Source organism: Acomys russatus, chromosome 15 (genome assembly GCF_903995435.1).
Source record: "Acomys russatus chromosome 15, mAcoRus1.1, whole genome shotgun sequence".
Taxonomy (NCBI): Eukaryota; Metazoa; Chordata; class Mammalia; order Rodentia; family Muridae; genus Acomys; species Acomys russatus.
In genome coordinates this window covers 44,804,604-44,812,882 of record NC_067151.1, presented here as the reverse complement: position 1 = coordinate 44,812,882, position 8,279 = coordinate 44,804,604, and positions in this window count along the sequence as shown.

Genomic DNA, 8,279 nt, shown 5'->3' with positions numbered 1-8,279 from the left:
CTGACTGCGTTACGTAATCGTCCCTCTGGCTTTGACCCGCACGTACCAGGCGATACCTGGAGAGACGGTTCGCACCTGGGTTCACTTTCCAGCACACACACGGTGGGCTCACAGCCATCTAGAGTTCCAGTTGGATAGGATCTACCGCCCTCTTCTTAACTCCCAGGGTACCTAGCCACACAAACTGCAAGCAAAACACTCATATACACAAAATAGATAGGCCTATCTGAAAAATGCCCAATATAAATATCACCATGGACAACCTAAGAATATCAAATCACTGATTACTAAACAGTTGATATCCAAAAAGGCAAAACAAAACCTTTCTCCTATTATTGCAGACACTTGTAAAGAGGCAGCCTCCAGAGCCCAGCCTTCTCGAAGCAAGCCTTCTCCCTTGGCTACCAAGGTCAAACTAGGTTCTTCCTAAGCTTGCAGAGGCATCTCCTACCCTGCCCTTTGAAACGTTTTCCTAATTGTGTGTTAACTGTCAAAAACCTACATCGCCTACAAAGCCCTCACTGCTCACTTGTTTGGTCCCTTGTCACCTTGAGCTCCAGACCAAATGTCTAGGAGGATAAATTAAAAACCTTGGATTCTAGACTGAATGTCTTAGAAATAAAGGCCTTGAGGCCAGGTGTCCTGGATCAGGCCCTGCCTCCAACAGAAACTCTCTTGTTTCCCATAATCTTAAAATTTGATTGGATGACACCAACACTCACCAATGCCACTTTGCCTTGCGGTTTTCACCCTTTAAATATGCAATACAGCTTCCCCTCAGGGAAGGGTTCAGATCCCGAACTAGCCACCTCCCTGAGCTCAAAAAAATAAAGCTTTCATTTTAAGCTTCTCTATCAGAAGTGAGTTTGCTCATCTTCCACTCTGAAGCCAACAACTGGACTTCCTTTGATGGTAAGTAGATAAACGGCAACGGTTTTCACTAAAGGAAGATACTGTTTTTAAAGAAATAATCCGGACATATTTTTCTGAGACATGAACTCACAAAATAGGTGAAAATAAATATACCAGCAACTGTTACAATGTAGTTTCAGAAACTGGTGTCAAAAGGAAGATTCTAAACAATTCTAAGAATGTTTATGTTTACCTGAGTGTTTTGCCTGCGTGTGTACCTGTACTAACTGCATGCTGGATAGCAGAAGAGATCAGAAGGTAGCAACCTGTGGTGAGCCACTTTGTGGGGACTGGCGACTGAAGCCATGTCCTTTGCAAGCACAAGTGCTCTTAACCTCTGAGCCATCTCTTAAGGCCCAATAAAGACATTTGACCAAAGCTGAAGTCATCAAAGCAGAGGGAACCTCAACTGAAAAAAACAACACCATAAGGTGGAGCTATAGGCAAGCCTGTAGGCATTTTCTTAATTAGCAGTTGATGGGGGAGGTCCCAGCTGTTGGGTGATGCCATACCTGGGCTTGATGGTCTTGGTTCTATAGAAAGCAAATTGAGCTCTGTAATGGTGGCTTGTGCCTTTAAACCCAGCACTTGGGAGGCAGAGACAGGCTACCTCTGTGAGTTTGAGGCCAGCCTGGTCTACAGAGGGAGTTCCAGGACAGCAAAAGAAACCCTTTCTCAAAAAAACAAAAAATAAAACAATGATAAAAAACTAGATTGAAGCCAGGTGTGGTGGTGCATGCCTCTGATCCCAGCACTTGGGAGGCAGAGGCAGGCAGATCTCTGTCAGTTCGAGGCCAGCCTGGTCTACAAAGCAAGTCCAGGACACCCAAAGCTACACAGAGAAACCCTGTCTCGAAAAACAAAACAAACAAAACAAAAACAGGTTGAGCAAGCCAGTAAGCAACACTCCCTTCCTGCCTCTGCACCAGTTCCTGTCCTGAGGATTTGGAAGTGTCCACTGAATAGACCCTCTCCGCCCACCCCCCAATTTGATTGTGGTCATAGTGTTTAATCACAGCAATAGTGCTCCTAACAAAGACACAAAGTTACATCCTTCTGAAGACGTTACTGAAGAAAATAAACCAAGAGAAAAAGAAAACAAAAAAACAGTTTCCAGGAATTACCAGTGATGAGAAGCAAGATGCCTTGGGGATCACCTGTCCATCTGTAACAGTTATAGGGCTCTGAGAGAGATTCCATCAAAGAAATAGGAATTGATAACATCTGTAATGTTTTGGAACAGCCTGAGAAGAGATATATAAGGAACTGACAAAATTTCATATTGATCATGGAATTCTATACTAAATCTTACATATAAATCCAACAACTTGGATGAAATAGACCAATTCCTCAAATCCACCAACTAGCAGTACTCAATATAAAAGTATTTGAGCTACTCACTAACTACTAAGGAAATCGAATTTGTAGCTTGAAAAGTCTCCCCATCCCCACCTCCAAACTACCATGTCCAAATCATTTCACTGGAAAATATACCACACGTTTAAAGCACAGGCAAAACAAATTCTACGCACCCTCCACCAGAAAAGAGCAGAGAAAAAAAAAACACACACACACATTCCAGTTCTTTACGGAGCAACTACTATTTCTATACCCAAACTGAAGACGGTACAAAGCACAAAAGTGCATGCCAATATATCCCATAAACATAGATGTAAGAATGACTGAAAGCTGAAGTCGCCAAGGGCATGCTCAGCATGTGTGAGGCTCTGGGTTTAACACACAAGCACCTCTCCCTCAAAGCCCTTATAAAATACTAGCCAGTGTAGTTCAGCAACATTGTAAATTGTATACCGTGATCAACTGGGATTTGTTCGAAGGGATGTAAAACCAGATTGATACTATCAGTATTAGAGAACCAACACATTAACTCCATTAACGGAGTTAAGAGCCTAAAATAGCACACAGCCATACCAGCTAACAGAGAAGAAGCATTTGACAAAATATAAAACTATTTCACAGCAAAAATTCTTTTAAGAATAAGAATGGAGGGCTGGAGAGATGCTCAGCAATTAAAGGCCAGGCTCACAACCAAAAATAGAAGAATAAGACCAGAGGAAATTGTCTCTAACTTAACAAAGAATACAACCTATACTCCCCCTTCAGACTGGGAAGAAATAAAACTGTTTATTCCTACCCCTGTAGGTCAACATGGTAGGAGTCCACCCCAGTGCAATAAGACAAGAAAGAGAAATTAAAAGTATTTACCTAAAATTTTAAATGATAAAGAAAAAGCATTGTCTCTAAAGCATTATTGATTATGTTGGAAATCTCAAGAGAATTTCCTAGAACTAATTAGTGAACTCAACAAGATACCAAGATATTAGAAACACATACAAAAACTGCTTAGATGTAGTTATGTGTCAATGTGAGTGTATGTTCTGCATGTACAAGTGCATGCAGAAGCCAGAAGAGGGCGGCAGATCCCCTGCGGCTGGAGTTACAGGTGGTTTTAAGCTGCCTAACATGGGGCCTGAGGACCAAGCTCTGGTCCTCTGAAGGAGTAGCAGATGCTCTTTGCTGCATCCCTCCAACTGACCAACTCAGCTTTCACCTAGGCCCAGATCCAGGGCTTCAAGTTGGCCCACCCCAACATCCACCCCATGTTTGAACTTCTGGAGCATGTAAATGGGCTAGTCCTCCAGATCCAAAGCTACAGGATCTCCGTGACACAGGGCAACAACAGGATATCTATCCGAGAGGACCTCTGGTGAGAGGTTGCAGAAGCCAGAGGCCTCGAACCAGACCAATGACTCATTGTCAGGAACATTTGCAAGCCAGGAAGTGTGGAAAAAAAGGGCATACTGTGGGACACACCTTGACACAATACAGCTTCCGCCACAAGATGTTTTTTGTTTTGGTTTGGGTTTTCCTATTTTATTTTATTTTTCCTCTAGGGGGTGTTGCAAGGGCAGAGAGCTGATATGAAGGTATGGGGAGATGAGTAGGATTGGGGTGCTTTATATGAAGTTCACAGAGACTCAATAAAAAGTCTTCAAAATTTTTGTCTCATTATAACATCTGTTTGTCTTCCTTATTTGTTTGTGATTGCAAAAACTACTAGGAATCCATCTGAAAGATGTGTCTTGTTCCAATTGTCCTTTATTCCTGTTAGTTTGAACTTCCAAAGGATTTATGTACTTCAAGCCCAGATTGGTGTTTGGATGCCTGTATAAATAGATCATGCCTGGGAAGAATCTCTTTCCGTGTCTGTGCTTTATCATATATTGGATCAAATGAAGAAAACGGACTAAAAGAATGGTTGGACTAATTGTTGCCATGACTGCCTCTGCTGCTACTGGTGGAGTAGCCTGTTGCAGGATATTTGCTCCTATTGTGGTCCCCGAGGTTGTGAACTGTAAAAACCTGTTTCTTGTTTCTTGTTTGGCATGGTTTAGCCCCGACACAGACCTTTAATCCAAGTATTTTGTGTTTGTTGTAAACAAGTGATTAAGGTGTGGTTCAGCCAGCCCTAGCACACACACCTTTAATCCAAAAGCTTTCTGTACACAGGATTTAATAAAGTTACCCTAAATCAAGAGGCGGAGCAAAAAACCAGCTGACAGGGATTAAAGAGCAGGAGAGACTTTGAGTTGAAGGGCATTTAAGACACTTTGCAAAAGTAGAAGGAGCTTTAGCTCTTTCGCTTTCCAGCTCCTTGGTCTTTGGCTTTTGGGGCTTTAAGCTAGAAAGCCTTTGGCTTTGGATTTTTGGCTTTTTTCCTCCTGGGCTGCCAGTTGAGCTAGTGAGCCTTTGGGGCCTTCTCCATCTGGACATGAGTTGAGTAGGAAGGTCAGCTGGGTGCTTTCTCTGCCTCTCTGAGCTAGCAGGTTTTCACCCCAGCATCTGGCTCCTGGGTCTTTGTTTGTAAAATTGAATTAGGATTTTCTTTTAAAACAACAGTAGCCCTGCATCAAAGCATTCAAAATGTACCTTATATTTTAAAATGGCATTCTGAGTCAGAAAAATTATGGAACACTCAAAGACATACACATAGTACGCTGCTTGCTGAAACGACTTAGAGTCAGCTGTGGTTGTGCTGGGTGACCAAGTTGTCAGCCTACAAAGACAATTATCATTAAGCTGTGATTGGAATGTGACTAATTCTGTGCATGGCAATGCGACCTTGTTCCCAGGGACAAGGTTAGAAAACATGTATGAAATCACAGTAACAGTACTCAGGAAATGTTTAAATTAGTCTGATATGAATCACACACTCGCAGAACAAGTGCACGGACTATGTGGTGATGGGTTATTGGGGAGTATTGCTGATGGCTTGGGGAAGTTAGATTCCTTTTTATCAATTTAAGACTACAGCCGGGCGGGCGAGGCAGGCAGATCTCTGTGAGTTTGAGGCCAGCCTGGTCTACAAAATGAGTCTAGGACAGCCAAGGCTACACAGAGAAACCTTGTCTCAAAAAACAAAAACAAACAAACAAACAAAAAAGAAAGAAAGAAAGAAAAAGAAAAGACTACAAGCTCCTTCTATGATGTAAAAGTGTTTGCTTGGTTTTTGTTATTTCTAATGGTCTGCAGTAAAACCTCCCGACATGAAGAAATGACTCAGTGTCCAGCAGCTGCATTCACCATTATGTTGTAGCATATGGCTAAACAAAAAGGGTGAAACGAAGATTTGTTGAACTGATGTCAGGCCTGGATAATGCACTTGCCAGACGTCCTTTGAAAACAAGAAGATGTTTGTCGAGTCTTGGCAGAATACTGCCTTCACACTCCAACAAGTATTTCCTTGGCCAGGCGTCAAGTTTTTCCACATTTACCTTCTAGGAAAATGGTCAATTAGTAACATATAAAAAGCTGCTCCTTCTCCTTTTTTTTTTTTTTTAAGCAAACATTAGATTGGTATCTTACACACTATGTAGTTTGGAAACAAGGCTGCAAATGTATACTTGCATCCCGAATAAGCTGGGTCTTTGCTGTTCCTTGTTTCAGTGTCTGTGCTCTCCTCAACCTCAATCTTTCACAAGATCCAAAATCTAAACCTACACAACTGTCGCCCAATCGCGTATTTTCACAGAGGCGCCCAAAATACACACTGATAAAAAAAAAAAAAAACTCTCTGACAGTGGAGCTGGAGAGATTCAATATCACCTGTATAATAATTAAACTACAAGACAGAAATATCTTGTATCCAGCACAAAAATCAATTCCAAAAAGATCAAAAACCTGAATGTAAAACCTGAAACATGAAACTTTTAGAGGAAAATGTAGTTGTAAAAGTAACCTTTATTCCTATCTCAACTGTTGTCTGGGAGGCTGCTTACTGCCTCCTGCTAACCTAGGCCTGATCCTGGAAGCTTCTAGCCTCCATACGATCTAATCTAGGCCTAGAATGTTTTCAGCCTCTGAGACTTACTGCTTAACAAGCTCACCCTCACTAGTTCTTTCTGAGCTGGTTCAGCTCAGCTGTTCTGGCTCAAACTCTTCTCCCAGCTGACTTATTTGATCTGGCTTCTCTCTTGGCCCGGAATGGCTCTGCTTGGCCTCAAACTCAGCAGTCTGCTCTAATCTCCTGGCTTCTTCTCATTTTCTGCCTCGTTCTGTCTTCACCTGAATTCTCTCTCTGCAACCCATCTCTCTATTACTGTCCTGGTTTAAAAATCAAAAAAATAAACTGTCTCTCTCTGTAAAACTGCCTCTTAAGTACCTTTCTTTTCCTCTCCTCATGAGAGATGGGCATATCTTATTCTGTCAAATCTTATCTGATGTGTCACCTTTTCTGCTACCCAATTAGACATCACTTTGAAACATGGGTGCTTCCTTCTACAAGCTAACTTTACCTTCTTTTAGGACCTCAGCCTGATACTTACTCTATGCCAGGCTTGGCTTAAACTCAAGATCTGCTCACCTTTTTCTCCTGGATTAAAGGCATGTTTGTATTTCAGCTGAATCACATAGACCTAGGTCTTTGGATGTGATCTCTTGCCAGAACAGCCATGTTCTGAATTAACATTCCACTATACGTAGTAAGTGTGCAGGCATGGGTAAGGACTTTAGGAATAAGAGCCAACTGCTCAGAATATAAGATGAGCAACCAACAAATAGGACTTCATATAATTTTTTAAAAAGTCTCCATATTGCACAGAAGACAGTTGATCAAGTGAAGAAATAGCTTACAGAATGGGGTAAAACCTTTTCAAGCTATGAATAGCAAGAACACACAAGAAATGAAGACACAAAAACAAAAACCCAATAAATAGTCTAATGAAATGAACAAATTGTTCACAAAAGATGAAATACAAAATAGTTCACAAAAGAGGAAATACAAATGGTCAATATGAAAAAAGAAGTCCAATCTCATTAGCAGTTGGAGAAATGTGAATCAAAACTACATTAAGATTCTAGTTTACATCCAGGCAGTGGTGGTGCATGCCTTTAATCCCAGTACTTGGGAGGCAGAGGCAGGTGGATCACTGTGAGTTCGAGGCCAGCCTGGTCTGCAAAAGAAGTCCAGGACAGTCAAGGCTACACAGAGAAACCCTGTCTTGCAAATCCAATCTTCCTAATGCTGCAACCCTTTAATACAGTTCCTCATGTTGTGGTGACCCCAAACAAAATTATTTTTGTTGCTACTTCATAACTATAATTTGCTACTGTTATGAATCATAGTGCAAATATCTGTTATGAAGCATATCTGACCTGTGATCCCTGTGGAGCTCGTGACCCACAGGTTGAGAACCACTGCTCCAGTCAGCATGTCAGTCAGTCACTCAGAAAATAAACAAGAGCTGGCTAGAACCTAGACAAAATGGAACTACTTGTGAGCATGGGAACTCCAACATCTGTGAAAATCAGTATGAAGCATTCTAAAAAAAAAAAAAAAACTAGATCTACCCAGTGACCAGGTGTGCCACCCCTGGGCATTGGCTCAAAGTCAACACACCACACAGCATACCATTGTTTTCTGCAGATCCACTCGCAATAGCTAAATTACAGAACCAATCCAAGTGTCCAAAGCAGAGAAGTGGATGAGGAAAATGTAGTTTTTTATGCACAATGGAAAAGATTTTTTTTTTTCTGGCAATGAAGAAGGATGAAATTACTTGTAACAAAATGGATGCACCACCAGGCAATCATTAAGCCAGCTGAGCCAGCTGCAGAAAGGCGAACGTGAAGTGTTTCCTCTCATTGAGACATGGTGAGCAGCAGAAAAAGGTTAGAGGAAATCTTCATGCTGGTTACCCAGGACAGCTTTAACAGTCTCGCTAAAAAGGGCTTAGAATCACTGAGTTTTGCCTGGACTACACCCGGGCCCGTCTGTCTCTCTTGAAGTCTAAAATGCAAGTGTGATATCCAGAGGATATGCACAGCAGCCGCGAGAAGTCTTCATG